The following is a 13,935-nucleotide window of genomic DNA, read 5'->3' on the forward strand; positions in this document are numbered from 1 at the left end:
TGAGGTTAGACAGCTAATTAAAAAAAAAAAAGTGGAATGGAACCCTGGGCTGTCTGCCTCTAAAGACTAGATCCCTCTACAAGGTGATTTCTTTCTCCCATATTCTATCGTGCTCTCTCTGTGCTAAGTTGCTTCAGTCGTGTCTGACTCTTTGCGATCCCACGGACTGTAGCCTGTCAGGGTCCTCTGTCCATGGGATTTTGCACTGGCCCTTTTGTATTTTTAAAACCTGACAATAACGTACCATATAGCCTTCTCTTCCTTTTTGATTCAGAGTTTTAAAAATGTTTTTAAAGATATAAACTATTATGGATACAGATGAAATCTCTGTGTATTTTATTCCAATCCCATGTCTCCTTCTAGCCCAGTGTCACACTACTCTTACAATCTGTTTTTTTCCTCAACGTGTTTTTGGTCTAACTGTGTGGCATGTGCATGCGGGATATTATTTCCCCAACAGGGATCAAACCCATGCCCCCTGCATTGGAAACACAGAGTCTTAACCACTGGACCACCAGGGAAGTCCCTCCGCAACATGTTTTTTCAGACTTATCTATGTTGCTCCAATTCATTCATTTTTACTCCATATAATGAGCATACCATGATTTCTTTAAAAATCCATTCTTTTGCTCATCTGCAATGAACATTATTATGTGAGTCTTCTTTTACGTAAGTCAGAACTTTCCTTGGACTACATACCTAGGAATGGAACAGCAGGATCTGAGAAATGATAATGATAATAACTGATACTTAAACAGTGCTTATTCTGTGCCAAACATTATTCTAAGTGGTTTATATATATTAAGTCGTTTCATTTTCATGATAACCTTATAAGGATTCTGTTATTATCTCTATTTACAGTGATAGGGAAGTAGTCTGATTCTAGAATCTATGCAATTTTACTATATATTATGTAGTCTAATTATCACCTTCTAAAATGATTATATCAATTCATACTTCCAGTATCAGTGTACGAGTTTCAACATCCTTGGCAACACTTGTGATCAGAGTTTTTAACTTGTGCTATCCAAACATGACGTACTAAATCTTTCCTATACCGTTTTTCCTGGCATAATTTATTGACCAATAAATAGTCCATCTTACAGCACTGATTTGTATGGTATCTCTATCATATTTTAAGTTGCTACACACATGTGGATTCCGTTCTACTCTGTCTCTAACAATACCATTCTGCCTTAGTTATTACAGTTTATAAATATATTTTAATATCTGGTAGGACAGAAATTGAGAATCTAATGAAAATCATAATAGAACTGTTGGTCTCCAAAATTGTTCTTTCAAAATTTCAACCCTTTGGTTTTCCACATGAAGTTCAAGATCACCTTGAAAATTTTTATGGAAAGAAATCTGTGCTGGATATTCTGATTGTTTCTTCAGATTCCCTTTCTACTTTTCACATTGCTCCATCTCCATGAGGCTGTCCTCCAGAAAAACAGCATCAACTGGGTCCCTTCATCCTGGACTCAGCCACTGAGAGTCAATGACAGGAGAAGGAAGACCAAGAGGGAAAACAGGTCAGGGTATCTTCCCTCATTGGCTTTGTTGCCAGGGGTCACAATTACCACTGGCTGTTCCTATAGCTCTGTCTGGACTTTTGTAAATAAGCCCATTATTGCCTCTCTTCAGCAAACCCTTTGGTGTGTACCATTGGTTTCTTGATCATTTGACGGACTTAAAATCTATTATAATTTTGGTTAAAATTTCATTTCTCAATTAATTTGATAATAAACACCTTTAATATTCTGAGTCTTCTTATCCATGAACATGTATCCGTTTATCTAGGTCTTTCATCTCTTCAATTTTTTTTTTTTAAGATTTTTTTGATGTGGACCATTTTAAAAGTCTTTACAGAATTTCTTACAATGGTGCTTCTGTTTTATGCTTTGGTTTTTATGACCTTGAGGCATGTGGGATCTTGGCTCTCTGACCAGGGATCGAACCCACTCCCCTTGCATTGAAAGGTGAAGTTTTAACCACTGGGTCACCAGGGACATTCTTCATCCCTTCAATTTACTTTTACGGATTTTCTGTAAACATTCTACATATGTTTTCTAAGAATTATTCCTAGCACGAGACAGCAAAAGAGACACTGATGTATAGAATAGTCTTATGGACTCTGTGGGAGAGGGAGAGGGTGGGAAGATTTGGGAGAATGACATTGAAACATGTATAATATCATGTATGAAACGAGTCGCCAGTCCAGGTTCGATGCACGATACTGGATGCTTGGGGCTGGTGCACTGGGACAACCCAGAGGGATGGTATGGGGAGGGAGGAGGGAGGAGGGAGGAGGGAGGAGGGTTCAGGATGGGGAACACATGTATACCTGTGGCAGATTCATTTCGATATTTGGCAAAACCAATACAATATTGAAAAGTTTAAAAATAAAATTAAAAAAAAAAAAGAATTATTCCTAGCTTCTTTGTGCTTCTTTGCATTTGTAAAAAGGGTCATTTCTTTAATTAGTTATTGTTGGCCTGTAGCAACACCAGCAATTTCTGTATCCAGCATCCTTGCTGAACTCTTCTATTAGTTCTAATAGTTTGCTGATTCTCCTGGATTATCTATGTAGCAAATCATATCATCTGTAAATAAGGTCAGTTATCTCTCTTTCCTTCCAAATCTTACATTTCTTGATGCTGTGCTTACTTTATTGCATTGGCTAGTACTTCCAAATAATGCTGAATAGAAACGGTATTAATGGGCATCCTTGTCTCATTTCTCTTTGCTCTCTCTTCACTGAGTAAAACCACCATAAATTCTAAAGCTGTCCCTCCCAGCTTCCATTTGTATAAGTAACTGTATACAAATTAAAGGAGGCACATTAGCCAAGAGAGTCATGTGACTACCATGTGCCTCAGAGCATATGATGTAACATTCTAATAAAGACATGACAAGCCTCGACAACCACAGCCTACAGTGAAATAGCCTTACATGAATTGTGAGCCTTGGCTTGGGTATAGCTTATTTACAAAATAAGGTTCAACCAATTCCTGCATAAGCCACCATCAGTTCATATTCCAGAAACTGTGGAGACGATCACATCAAACACTGCATGATTTTTACCATGTTAGCTTTTGAAACTGGGAGGAAAACAGGCAGAAAAGAAATAAACAGAAATAAACAGCGTGCTCTCTCTCTTTTAATGAATGTAATAACAGAAGAGTAATGAGGTTGGAAAACAGATGTGGACAAAGGAAAACGCATGCTACAGTGTAGCCCACACAATCTGGAAAGGAATGATAAAAAAAAAAAACAAAAAAAACTTTACAAGCTGTTTTGAGTCTTGAATTAAAAGGAGTAATCAAGCAAGGCTGACTTATAAAGGGTCAGGGGGTAGCATCCTGCAGCAGAGAATAAGCAGGACTCCTTCTCCTTCACTGTCTCCTGCCCAGCTGAGTCCAGGAAGGAGGATTTTTTCCCATGCAGCAGCCTCTCTGAACATATTTTTGATTCCGGGTTTAATAACTGCCATCTAACCTCCTTCCCCTATCCACCCGCTCCCCAGGGAGGTACTTCCCTAATGGGTTGGCCCTTTTCAGTCTGGTTTTAGCCTCTGGCTCTTTATATTCTGATCGGGGGCACCTCAGTCTCCTGATATTACTTCCAGGCAAAAAATGTGTCCAATTAGATAAATGTGTGTGATGCTGGTTTGGGGGTGCTCTCATTCTCTGATTTCCCCCCACACCCTGTTCACCATGTTCACCTCCTAGAGTCAATTAGAATGTGTATACTCAAAGAATCTAACTTGAGAGTATCTAAATCCTCAAGTAGAGGGTTTTTTTTTTTTTGGTTGTTGTTGTTTTTAAACTTTAACAGTATACATATAGTAAAGCAAAATCAAGAGGCAAATGCACCACATGATAAGAGAAAGAGAAAGCCTTATCCTGTTTCCAAGGAGATTAACCACACAAAGATAATTTTCTTCCCCCTGCTCCTGTGGGCATTGTTATTAATGGTGTCTTACGGCAGAATTGTCAGACGCTCATCAGTTTACCAAACTATGTTAGTCTGTGCAAAGCATCACTCAGAATGGTCCTGTGAGAAAGCAATCTGCTGAAGTTGTCTGACTGGGGCCTCTGAAAGCTTTCAAACTCAGCTACTGAAGTCCAGCCAGCATCTAATTTTACCCGTGAGTTCCAGGAGAGAGGAAAGCTGGTGGGAAGATTACAGAGTTCCTTGAAGCTCTGACCTACAACAGGAAGACAGTTGTCAGCCTTCATGTCTCTGACTCTAAATCCCAAGGCAGACAACAGTGGCAGGGCGTTTTATAACACGTTCCCATTGTACAATTGCATATTTCAGAAACATGATGTTGGCTCCCTCATTTTCCACAGACCTCGTGTCAGTACACACGGACGACCTTAAAATGAATTTTTCACTTCAGCTTTTCAATTCGAATGCGTCTAATGTACTTGGGCTTCTCTGGATTTTCTTAGAAAATGGTGGGCATCCACTGTTGGTCAGTTGGCCAGTGCCTCTACACATTCAGTCTGATCACTGCCTTAAGGTCCTGGGAACTACTGGTCATGGTGAGACGCTACAGTGATTTCAGAGTTTCAGGGGCCTTTTATTTTGAGCTTTTTGTAAACAGAGTGGAAAAACAGGGCTTTGAAGTTACGTCTTGGCTTCAGCACTTACTAACTCGGCTGAGTGCCTTAACGTCTCCAATACCTGTCTGCAAAATGGGTGTAACGACACCTTTCTTAAAGGCTGGGAGGACTCATGACGTGCAAGGTTAAGCAAGCTGCCCAGTGCTTAAGTCATGCAGTTCAGTAAATATTACCTATTGCCAATCCGAAGTGATAGACAGCAAATTCACAGTGACCTACAGTAAAGATGCCACTGAATGACACCTCCTAAGGAAAAAGATGACCTCAAGTGCCCCTAAGAGCACGTGGAGGATCAGCCAATGTGAGAGCAGAAGTGATAGCAAGTGTCTGGTGTCAGGGAGATCTCCAATATGATTGTCCCAGGCCAGTAATGGACAGCTGCCCACCCCAGGGCTGGTGCCCTGGGAAAGAACACGAGCTTCTTCTTGCTGGTAGGCTGATGAAAGGGAAATAAACAAGAGAACCAGCTCCCATGGGGAGAAACGTAAATGGCTTCATTAAAATTCTTACTCTGACCAACTTGCCTTCTGGAGTAGCAGTTCACACAGTAGCCAGGAACCTAAGAAAGGACCACAAGTTAGGCCACCCTCGGCTTCTCCAGAGTTGAACAGATGAACTGATGTCCTCAGTCCCCATGGACAGGAACTGACAATTGCTGTGCTCTTAAAGTCAGCTGGACTCCCATCAGAACAAAGCACAAAGCATACTGGAACATCAACCGTAACTCTGGGTTGTTATCTGGCTGAATTTTAGTGTTCTCAAATTCTACATGCCCTCAAGAAGAAGAGAGATCAACACAGATTAGTCCTGAAGTTCTGCTTACTGCCCTCGGCCTTTTCCAAAGTAAATAAAAAGTAAAGTCGCTTCAGTCGTATCTGATTCTGTGCAGCTCCAAGAACCATAGCCTGCCAGGCTCCTCTGTCCATGGGATTCTCTAGGCAAGAATACTGGAGTGGGTAGACATTCCCTTCTCTGGGGTATCTTCCTGACCCAGGGATCGAACCTGTGTCCCTTATGTCTCCTGCACTGGCAGACAGGTTCTTTACCCTTAGTGGTAAAGAACTACTAACTAAGCAACTACAAAGGATCAGGTACTACTGCTAATCCATACCATCCACCTGCCTGCTAGAAAGAAACCTTTTAGAAGTGGCTCAGCCACTAGAGAGCCTTTTCAGTATCTGAGAGAGAATAACAAGGTTACTTCTGACATTCAAATAAGCTGTTTAGGAGAGAAGGGCACTGTATACTTAGACCCTTGGGTTTAAGAAGGAAACTCATCTTTTAATCAGAAATGAAATAAGAATCCCCAAGAGCTCAAGGCTCGCTGCAACATCTGTCAGTTTAGAATGGATTAATAAAATTAGGAGGGATGGCAAAATCTTATCTAGAGGGAATTACAAATCCAAATCCATATGCTGGAAGGGGATGGGATAGCCAGTTGTCAATATTTAGCTAGTGTCCTGTGATTCTTTCACAGAGTAACACGTGGCTTCCCAAACAAACCACAGAGTAGGTTTACCAGTCCTTGTTGTATTAGATGAATACACTAAAATTATTAGTAGTAAATCTCCTGGTTGGAAAATCACGGCAGAACGGGTGAGTATCCAAAAAGGCTACAAGGAGGAGTGGTATTTGATCTAAACCTGGAAAGATGAACAGAACTTCTCTGAGAGTATGTATAAAGGGACACTGATGACAAGAGGGCTTTTCAGAGAAACTGGACCGCGTGCACAAAAATACGACGGTGGAGGGACTTCCCTGGCAGTCCGGTGGCTGAGACTTCACACTTCTAATGCAGGGGAAGTGGGTTTGATCCCTGGTGAGGGAATTAAGATTCCACGTGCTTTGTGGCGAGACCAAAAGATTTTTAAACAGTGAAGGTGGCAAGGTAGAAGGTATGTTTAAGAGAGATAAGTAAGTAAATTCAGTACAAACAGTGCATCTAAGGAAGGAGTGGGTAGTCAGATAGAAGAGCTCAGTCTGAACCAAAGGGAGCTCAGTTTGAAAATGGGAAGGGAGACTGTGCTGACTGTGAGGCAAGGTGCTGGCGTTTCATTTGGATTCACAGGCTCTCCTTTTGAGGCGGTTTGCTAGTCAGATGTGTACAGAAGAAGAAACAGGCTAAGTGAAGGTCCCACGTTTGTGGCAGAACAGTCATACTTTTGAATTATTTGATTGCTCCTCAATTTCATGTTCCCCACCACCAGCACCACCACTGTGTTACCTTACACAAGAAATTAATGAACTTGGATTTCTATTATCGGAAGGTGGCAACACAACATTCAAGTTTCCGAGGGGAAAAATATTTCGACAGGATCAAACTATTTGCTCTTTGGGGAAACAGAAAGACTCCTCTGGACCACTGAAGTGTCCCATTCGAAGGAAGGTAATGTGGAAAAAAGTTTTCTTGAAGGAATGACTTGAGGACATGGATCGAAGACCAAGGTTCTGGCCTTTATTAGCAATGTGACTGATTTCTTTTTAAATATTTATTTATTTTTAACTTTTATTTTATATTGGCATATAGCCAATTAACAATGCTGTGATAGTTTCAGGCGGACAGCAAAGGGGCTCAGCCATACATGTACATCTATCCATTCTCATCCTGGCTCCCTCCCCATCCAGGCTGCCCCATAATATAGCAATGTGACTTCAGATGAGTTTCTTTCTCTATGCCTTATTGGCAAAATGGGGATGACAACATCTGTCTCACAAGTTTCTATTTAGAACACACACAAAGTGGGTAGAAGTGCTGCTCTATAACTACACGGCATACAGAAAAAATTTTTTAAAAATCCAACATTCTTGATTTGGTAGAGAAAAGACCTACACATAATTTGAGTTCACCCCCAGAAACCGCTCAGAGACATGCATACACGTGGTAGTAAGGCCCAGCCCTTACTTGTAGGCTGCTCAACACCATCTGCAGGGCTGGGGTTAAGGCTGAGAAAATTACTTTGGGTTCCTGTGTGATGGGATACAAACAGCACTAAACACTTAGGTCCCTTTTGTAATGGTTATTTTTGTGTGACTCTATCTCTTGTTCGCCTTGGTCTCCTACTCATCTCTCTCTGGGCCCCTGACTCAATGGTTTTAAAGGTATTACATGAACAACAATCTTAAATGCATAGCATTCCACGCACAAAGACATTCCATTTAAAGAAATCTTCAAAACAAGAAACTACCTCGTGGCTTGAAAAAGGAAGGCTTAATGACCCATGTTGTCTGATCCAGCTCAGGGTCACTTTGAAGGCACTTGGAAACACAGCACTCTCATGTTAAAAAAGAAGCCTCAATTATATAATGAGTCATCAGCCCGTTTAGCCTATGACTACCAGCAGAGGTTGACAAAGGGTGGGAAACATTTTATTAACTGTAAAAAATGAAGATCAAAGTCAGAAAATAAATATGATATACTTGTGACTTGGGAGCTTCAGAAAATAATCTCTCGGTTTGAGCAGACTCAATTTTCAGGGGAAAATAGATTAGGTGGCATCTCCCATCCCTAAAGTCTAGGAACAAAGTTGCACAGAATAGCCTGGCAAGAAAACTAGCAAGGGACCCAAATTCCTGAAAGCCAAACACCATCCACTTATTATTTTATTAGGTGTTATTCACTGAACACATAAACAAATCGCCAGGACTTTACTACGAATAGCTCAGGGAAAAGAAAGCTGTGGTAAGGTTCCTCATGTGAGCAGCTCAGTCAGGAAACCTTCAGTCCCAAATGCTACATACAACGTGGGCAAGCAAAACAACATTCAGAAAAGTCTTCGCCAAATGAGCATTCGATGGAAAAACCCCACTCAATACCCACAGCAGCACTTAAGTCAGCCAAGTACCAAAAAGCACAAAAGTCAAATCAGAGTCTGATTCCGGGCCTACTAACACCACTGGGTGCCGAGATGTGGCCTCTGGAGTTTCAGAGAAGGATGGGAAGACTTCTGGGGGCTGATGGTAGTCAAACGTCTCTGACCACTGGAAGTCATCACCAGTTTCCCATGACATTTTCCAGACATCATGGGACGTGGAACCAAAGAGAGGGCGTCATGGAGGTCTCTGTGGGCTCGAAGGGGAAGGAACTTGGGTGCACTCATCCAGGCTCTCTTCCTACCTTGTCAGGTGACCTTGAGATGAACAGTTATCTCTTGAGATTCAGTTTTGCTCTTTGCAAAACAAGGAACGTGATGGAAGGGTATGTTTGACAACCATCAGAGAAGGGAAAGCTCTGATATTTTCATCCAAATCTGGGGCAGAGAGGAGGATGAGGAATTGGTTCCAGTCTCCAGTAGCTCCAAGCAGAGCAAAATCTGAAACTTCAATAAGTCATTGTGCTCCTTCTGTGACGATGACAGCTCTCAGAAAAGCTGCTTCAGTGCTTTCAGAATGAATTGAGATTAACGAAACTAAAAAAGAGTTCCAGATAGGAAAGTACCAGCAAAGAGTGGGATGTCACGACAGGGGTGTTTCAACACAGCCAAGGCAATCCCAGAGCTTAATTAACATTTTAAAAGGGAAAAGCTAAAATATTCTTATTGAAAGTTGGAATGAATTTATGGTTGATGTTTCGAGATAAATGATGATCAGTGTTGTTGTGGTATTGCTGTTGGTAAGGATGCAAGAACTTTCCAGCAATCAAATACTCTGCTTATCTGCTATTTAAAGCAGTGTAGTTAAAGTTTTTAATCTTACCAAGTACTTGGTCAAACATTTTAGAAAAACAGGAAAACTGATCTGACACGAGGGCAAAGGAGAGATAAAAGCACAATGAAAATACAACTGACACATAAACTAAGAAACCAATTTTACTTTTTAAATCAGTGAGCCTTGAGTCAAGCAAAGGGGCTTCCCAGATGGTGTTAATGGTAAAGAATCTGCCTGCCAATGCAGGAGACGTTAAGAGATGCAGGTTTGACTCCTGGGTTGGGAAGATCCCCTGGAAGAGGGCATGGCAACCCACTCCAGTATTCTTGCCTGAAGAATCCCATGGACAGAGGAGCCTGGTGGGCTATAGTCCACGGGGTCACAAAGAGTCGGACATGACTGAAGTGACTTAGCATGCATGCAATACCAAAGGAAGGGGTTAGCTCTCTCGAATTTTTCTTGTAGGGTTGTTTCTATGCTAAGGAATACGGTCGTGACTGGGGTTTTAGTAGGGTCCCAGTGGGCCTAATGTAGTAGAAAAGCTGAGGGATTGAGGTCTTATGGGTATTATCCTAAGGCTCTTTCTCCTATTTTCCTTTTATACATAAATAAGACAAGGGCTCCAGGCAACTATGAAGTTAGGCTAGCAAAGCATAAGGCAAATCACTTGGTCTCTCTGAGCCTTGGTTTTTCCACAGGTAGACTGAGGAGACTGAACCATAATATATAATCACTCAGTCATACCCAGAGTCCTTTTCAACTGAAATCACATAATGAAGTAGGAAATGTACCACCAATACCCCCAAATACACACTTCTACACCTCTGCTCCTCAGCTGAAATCTGACGGCAGAACTTCATGATGCACTAGACCAGAGGTATTCACAACCCGTCAGTCCTGGGTGTGACGGTTTCCTGGTGATAGAGCTAAGGCCAGTGAATGCTATTATGAATGATAATAATAGCTAACATCATCAAGCTCAGGCACCAGAAATGTCACAACAGTTTATTCAGTCGATCCTTGTAACAACTCTGTGAGGAATTAACCCTGACATCTGTCTCCATTTTGCAGATGAAGAAACTGAGGCTGAGGCACAGCGCGGTTAGGCGAGTACCAGGGAGCAAATGATACAGCAACAAATCACTGGATCCCCAAGATCCAAGGAGAAGGGACCACAGGGCTCCTGAAAACACTGCAGGATGCTAAAGACGGGGCTCCCAAGACGCAAGATTTAGCCCACTGAGGCGACGCCAGTGGGTTTAGCTGACTGTGAACTGGGACGTGTGGGTGCCGTGTTGGTTCTACCACTGCAGTTAAGCCAAGTCCATTTCCTTGTCTATAAGACAAGGGCAGAGGAAGCGATAACCTTCCGGGCCCTTTTCAGCTCTGACATTCTCCATGAGGGACCATGTCCCATAGGGACTCAGCAACTGTTTGATTCCCAGGCTCTTTTTTTCCCCCAAAGTTCTTCATTTCTATTTTAAAAAATTGCATGTTCCCGTGGCCCTGGAATGCCTGCCTCCGGCCCCTCTGGAGCCCTGGGTTATGTGAAAGCGGCCGTGCCAAGCTGGCCCATGGGCGGGGCCGAGGCTTCCTGGCTGGCCTGTGACATGTTCCTGACGTACTGTGTGGTCAAGGAGCTGGAACTGGGGGGGCTGAACAAGGGCCAAGCCTTGCACTTCAGCTTCCTGACCTGGCAGCCATTCAGAGAGACCCTGCTAAGTGCTATTTCCTAAATACACTCTCTTTTCATAACAATCTTACCACATTGCTTTCCTTTACAAGCGCTCTTAAAAAAAGGGAACTGGACTCCTTCTGGTTAATCTACACAGACTACATTTGGAAACCATCAGAAACTGAACTCTAAACAAAACGTTATTAATGTGTTGTAATCTGCCCTCTATGTTGCAGATGAAAAGAAAATGTTTTATAGTTTCAGAGCATACGTTTTAATTGCCTTTTAAGAGTGCATATACTTTTAGTACTTAGTGTTATAAAACTGTAGTATCTGTTTCTTGATAACTGTTGAGTGATCTCAGCTATTTTTATTAGTTTTCTTCCCCCCTTATCCTTTTCTCCCTTTTTCTCCTGAACTGCCACCATGCAAAGTTCCCTTAGATCAAGCTTGATAGGGGGCTCACATATTTGAGATCTTCCATTATAAATAGCTTCTTAACAACCTCCACCTCACTATAAAACACTTGTTCCTGAAAATGAGTTCTATAAACAAAGATGGAGTGGATGGCTTTGTCTAATAATCCAGTAGGGCTGGGAACCGAGCAGTCTAGCCTTTTCCCAGTTGCTCTTGCTTTTTTATGGGGGCCAGATGACCCACAGAGATCTGATGCCCTTGCTACTTTTCTCAACTGTACAGCCTTGTCCCAGGAGACTAACATATCCGTCATCGGCCCAGAGGTTTCAAGGGCAGAGTCGTGGCCATACCAAGATCCAATCTGTTTTTCAGCAAAGAATCCCAAATTCATTAGAATTAGGCCTGAAATTAACGGAGGGGTTGGCCTCTCCACCAGCTGACAAACGCCAGGAAGACCAGGTGACTTGACAAGAGTCTAAGGGGCTGAGGTGCCCACTGTCCCACCCTCCAGCTGGCTGAACAGCGCCCAGCTCATGGACCAACGATATAAACCTGAATCACAGGCTCACAGGAAATGAAGTGACCTTTCTCAGCTCAGGGCTTCCTGGAGCAGGGCTGGGGGGTGGGGACATTTGGCCATCTGGATTACTGGTCAGCAGGAAACTGAAGAATTTGCCAGGGGTCTTCCGAGTGGTCCAAGTATTAAGTGTCTTCAGTGATGCACCACAACGGCAACTACAATTGATAAAACTTTCCAGGATCATCCAATGTAAGGTAATGTCCCCAAAATCAGATTCAAAGAGACTGCTTGGACCAGACAGTTCATAGAGATGACGTGGTCCATCACTCATTTTCAGGTGGGGAACTGAAGCCGGGATGGGCAAGTTATTTACCCGAGGTCTCGTGGCCTACGTGAGCTCAGAAACCCGGCTTCTAGTTCTTTGCCTGGCTCTTCACCCACCACAGGATGATCACTGCTGAATAAAGGAAGCAACACTAGGAGGAATTCCCTTTAGTTATCTGAAAATGGAAGCCTGTGCCCTTTAATTTCAGTTTCTTTTCAAAGATAGTCATCTTTCTTATCTCAAACATTAACTCCAATGTTTCTTACTCTGTCTCCAGCATTTCCCTAATGTCTTCATGACTCACTGGATATTATGGCTTGATACAGTACAGAGTGGTGCTCAGTTACAACCTTAGCTTCTAAAGCAATTTTTTTTTAAATGAAAAACAAGCCTTTCTCTCAGTCTCCTTGCCATCAAAACTTGCACAACACATGGAGAATTCTTGCAATGGCTTAGCAGGCTCTGTTTTCATAATATGTCAGTCAGAATCCACAATGTGAAGGAGCAGTTGTTTATAAATCTATCACAACTGAAAGTTTAAATTGGAGTTTTCTTTCCTACCCTCGCTTCAATAGTCTTTTACTTCGTATATGGGCTAAGGGGGAGAAAACAACTAGGCCTACTCAGGTCTCGCTGCGCGCTGACAACCAGGAGGCAAAGCCATCAGCTGGGCCCAGGGCATGAATGTCCTAAAACACCCACCAAGCAAACCCGACCTTCCTTATGGGAAAGCCAGGCCATTCCACAGCTCTCTCTAGTTCTACAATGGATGCTGTTATTCAGGACCTTATTTTTTGATCCTCTTCAAGCCTGCCTCATTCAATTTCTGGATTCTTAATCCTTGGGGCAGGTGACATTTTAATACTCTAAGAAATCAGCTCAAAAGAAAGCTTTGAAAAACTGGGTCATCACATTTTAGTATTCCAGGGGTCTATCAGCTAGATACGGCAGGCCTTTCTCTCTTTAGACAGATCACAGATTAAAGGGTAATAATTATAAAAAGACAGGACAGAGAACAGCTACTTAAAAACATCCTTGGAAATAACTTCTTCTACCACCATTTTACAACCGCTTCCAAAGGATTCTCTTCTGAGATGATACAATGTGAAACCGAGTTCTCCTTGAGACAGGTTGGAAGCCCTTCCGTTCAGTTGTTTTTGAATTAATCGGTGCTCCTAAAACAAACTGTTTCTTCAGCCAGGGACATGATTCTATGTTGGGATACTGGAGTCTGTCTCTCTCCTTAAGATCTCAGCAATATAGTTTTTGGGTGTGTTTCATGACCTTTTGTGCTAGCAAATAAGCCTTTGGAGGATTAAAATTAACTTTTCTCATCCTAGTTTAAAGAGTACTCTGCTCTGGGAACATCAAAAAAAAAAAAAAGAAAAAAAGCCTGAGCCTTGTGCCAAATACCAGTCTAGCAATGCTGATATTGCTTTCAAGGTTCTTATTTTAAAAATAAATTTTTACAGGAGTAGCAGAGAAAGTAGCAAAAGGAATCTACAAAAGCTCTTCTTTTTAAGATCAAAGAAGAATCAAGTTTTGTTACAAGTTTTTGAGAGTATAGGACTACTTTAAACTACTCCAAGTGGTGTAAAGCATTAAATGTGCTTCAAACTTCTTGACGGAGAGATCTAAGAGCAGTCACTCAACCTGACCTAGGTATCCTAATAAGGACCACATAGAATATTCAATGAAGTCTTGGTATCATATGTGTTAG

General features: G+C 42.1%; 1 protein-coding gene across 10 annotated transcripts in view; it reads right to left on the bottom strand.

Annotated features, from left to right (window-relative positions):
• The window catches only part of BCAS3 (BCAS3 microtubule associated cell migration factor), a 590,167-nt gene that overhangs the window by 118,256 nt on the left and 457,976 nt on the right, over window positions 1-13,935 (bottom strand). The window lies entirely within an intron of this gene.

Source organism: Bos javanicus, chromosome 19 (assembly GCF_032452875.1).
Source record: "Bos javanicus breed banteng chromosome 19, ARS-OSU_banteng_1.0, whole genome shotgun sequence".
In the NCBI taxonomy this organism is placed as follows: Eukaryota; Metazoa; Chordata; class Mammalia; order Artiodactyla; family Bovidae; genus Bos; species Bos javanicus.